This window comes from Myotis brandtii, unplaced genomic scaffold, assembly GCF_000412655.1.
Source record: "Myotis brandtii unplaced genomic scaffold, ASM41265v1 scaffold38, whole genome shotgun sequence".
NCBI classification, from domain to species: Eukaryota; Metazoa; Chordata; class Mammalia; order Chiroptera; family Vespertilionidae; genus Myotis; species Myotis brandtii.
This window is the reverse complement of record NW_005364596.1, coordinates 3,918,379-3,922,394: the sequence shown is the minus strand read 5'-3', so window position 1 is coordinate 3,922,394 and position 4,016 is coordinate 3,918,379.

The following is a 4,016-nucleotide window of genomic DNA, read 5'->3' as shown; positions in this document are numbered from 1 at the left end:
ATCGTTTCACTTGGATGACTGTAGAATAATGACAGTAATCCCTTGACCCACATAATTCCTTCTCCACCACGCAAGCAGCAGTCTATAGTGAAGTTCTAAAGTGAAATTCTGATTTTCGTACATTTAAAACCTTCCCATTGCCCTTAGGCTGAGTCCATCTTCCTAGTGTGGTTTATGTGACTTGACACTTACTTCCCCTGCAGATCCACTACAATGAATATTAGTTTCTGGAATCAGATATCTTTCTCTCCTCTGGACCTTTGCCTCTGGAACACTCTGCTCCCCTCTTCTCCTTGCCATGTTCTACTCATCTCAGTTTAAACATAATTCCCTTCAGGATAGCTTTCTATCTCACCCCTAAAATTCTGAAATACGTCTGCTTTGTCTGCCCTTTTCCCCAGTTACTTCCCCTCTGTTTGCACTTAACAAGTATTATCACAACTGCTTGCTCCATTGTATGTCACCCCATTGCATTCCCAAATCAAATTTAGAGCCTGTCACTGAAAACACTATGTTCTGTACTAAATGAATCACAATAAGAATGTGTTAGGTTTCTATTTTTTCAATAAAGCAATTAACAAATCACAATCTCAGTCCTTACGAAATTCATATACTAGGGAATTAATTGGACAATATATATAATATATCCTGAAACACAAGAAGAAAAACTCATTAATAGCTTACATAAAATGTAGAGTGGGATTTTTTGTTATATTAAATATATTGGTCATTCTGTTTCTAATGCTATTATTTGCATGGAATAAAACAACTATTTGTCTTGTATTTCCTTCAAGAATAATTACTCTGGGATTGTTATTGAAAGCAGTAGGGCTGGTGGCAATACCTTAGATGGTGGTGGTCAGGGCAGTTGTGCTAAGAGTGTTTCCTATGTAATCATGGTGGGGATGGAAGTAATGGTGTCTGTTGGTGAAAATGGGCAGTTAATGATGATGAAAAGGAAAGACTTAAGCTGGTTTAGAAGTTAGCTTATGATGCCATCTTGATTTAGTCACTTATCATCTTGAAGAAGTTATTTAAATTTCTGATTATCTATAAAAGGGAGGTAATACTGGTTACTATACAATTGAAGTGAAAATTAAATGAGATCAATACTTAATTCTTTAGTTACATTGTGGCTATTTAAGAAATGGGTAGTTTGTTGTTATTTTATTCTTATTAATTCCTGTAATTCCTGTACTCTCCATTCTTATCTTCAGACTTCAGCAACCTTAACCATATGACAGTTTAAATTATTTCCTAAGTTCAAATATTTCTTGAACCCAGCTCTTTTGAAAATGCAATGACCACTGTTTTCAGGAAACACCACTTTTATACATAGCTTATGTCATACAAGAAGCAGTGGACACCCTGTTCTCTCTATTCATTCTCAGTGACTAAGACAACAGCTTGACTTAAATTAATTTACCAAAACACACATACAAATAAAGAAATTCATTTGTTTACTTACCTAAAAAGTCAGGAAATAGCACAACTCTATTCAAAATTTAAATGCATGCAAATAATACCAGCTCTTACCAACTATAGGAAATCTTTATAAAGAATAGGCAGCTTCCAAGAAACCTGGAAGCTGGAAACCTTGATGCTTATATTTAGCAAATATAGACACGGTTCCTTAAATTTCCATTCTATAATTATTCTATAACGAAAGAACTAGTTATATGGTTATCCATGTAATGACTACTAAGCCCAGCTTTCCTTGAAGAGAGGTGTGCCTGTGTAAGTTACAGTCATTATGATCTGAGCAGTGGCAGCATATATATCCTCTGGTTATGGCTTTGCTCTCTTTTTTCTCTCTCTTTTCATTGCTGTAATGCAGACATAAAGTGGAAGCTAGAGCTATATCCTCTGGTTATGGCTTTGCTCTCTTTTTTCTCTTTTCATTGCTGTAATGCAGACATAAAGCGGAAGCTAGAGTAGTCATCTTGGACCACAGGACAGAAGCTGTATGTTTCACATTGCAGGATAACAACATAGAATGAGCTGGGGCCCCTAATCACTTGTTTGAAGAGAGCTACCATGCAGATCAAACTTGTATATGGTAGATGAATAAACTTCTGTCTTGTGTAAGCTAATACTAACTTGAGGTCTTTTCAACATCAGCTGAATTATGGTCTACTGAATACAATAATCTACAAGCATTATTATGCAAAGGGCAAGAACCTCTCCTAGCTGCAAAATGAGGGCTCCTGGAGAAATACATTGGTTGACCTACTTTAGGTCATATGCCCACATTTGAATTAATCAACATTAGCAAGAGAGTATAAAAATATTGTCTAGGTCACACACCTATTTTTGCGACCAAGAATGTGTTATTTTGTGTGTGATCTCAAGGGGTGTGATATAAGGAATGGCAATCCCAACAGAATCATATTGGATGACAGAGCAGCCATTTTTAAACAATGTTGAGCAGTAAAAATCATAGATGTTCTCTAGAGACCCAAAACATAAGCAAGAAACTTAAACATTGAAGTCTATTTTTCAGTATTTGAAAACACATGAGGAGAAACAACAACAAAGTTTTTTCGACTGGGAAAAGTATCCACCTTTCAACTGAGTTTAACAAAATCAAGAATAGGTCTTAACTATAGAATTACTTCAAGATAACATTAAAGGAGGTCTTCTCTAAAACTGTTCTTGTTATTTTGGAGGCTTGGTAAGAATCAGGCAAAGCTTCTAATCAGTTTATCAGTCTGTTCTTTGACTTTAATTCCTTTCCAAACAGCTGGTTCTGTTTTAGTAGGAGAATTTAAAGATCATGGACTTTGAATTGGAGATGATGATACTAAATCCTCTCTATTCTAAGTTTTATCTTCTTGATGATTGCAAGTGTAAAGTACCTTGTGCACAGATGAAGGGCTTCATGGACAGCACACATAAAAGTACCTAAGTCTCCCCATGACTTTCATCTGCTCTTTCAAAAACCACCCCAGTTGGTATAATGTCATTAGCCCAATATCACATGCTGGATTTGGCATTAAAGGGATATTTTTCATACTCTATTTATGGACTTAGCTCTTGTTCTGCATCTTCTTGTTTCTTCTCAACAACTGACCTCCAGTCGACTTATCATTACCCATCTACTTCTCCTTGCTATCAAGACTCATATATCCATCTTTTCTGGATACTCTTAAAATGAGCTTTATTTTAGTAGCATGTTCATGGACTACTTAGAGTAAAATATTTTGGGGTTCCAATTAGCTCTCAGAACTTTCTACAAATAAACTGCTCCTGTAAGAACTTCCTGACATGAAGTCACCCATTACTATGTCTTGGTCTTGTGTCTATGACCCATTTTAGCACCAGAATATTAAAGAATAAGAGGAAAGATAAATGTTAAATTAAATTTGTCACTTGCAACATTTTTGTTCTCAAATTAATTCATCCAATTGTGCCCTTCCCAAAAATTATGTGTTATTTTTACAGGTCAATTTAATGACTCAGGAGCTTTTTAATCCTTTAGTTAAACTTCTCAACAATATTCTGAAGAACAGGAAATTACTGCTTTGCCAAGAGTAAACAAAATTGAATAAGAAAAAACCTTGAAATTGGTTTCAAACTTTGAACCCACAGATTCTGAATGGGTTCTATACTTGGTAAAATATTCTCAAATTTTTATTTACCACATATTGTTTGCCTAGACAATAGCAGATAACTGATATAAGACAACATGTTCATTTTCATATTTTTTTCACCTTAAGGGTGTTTACTCACAAAAAGGCTAAGTTTCTTTCTGTAAGTAAGCATAGGCAATATCATCCTCCAGAGATTTCCAGCATTTCCTTTCGCTCAGGAGCTGAAGTACTTGATTTCGATATGCTTCACTTTAGCAACTAACACACACAAAAAGTTATATTTGCAAGAAGAGTCCATGATGATTCCTTTTGGATTATCCTATCTAATAATAGACAAACATGGTAATTGACCATACCTTCGCTACGCCTCCCATTGCCTAATCAGCGTGATATGCAAATTAACCGCCAACAAAGATGGTGGCT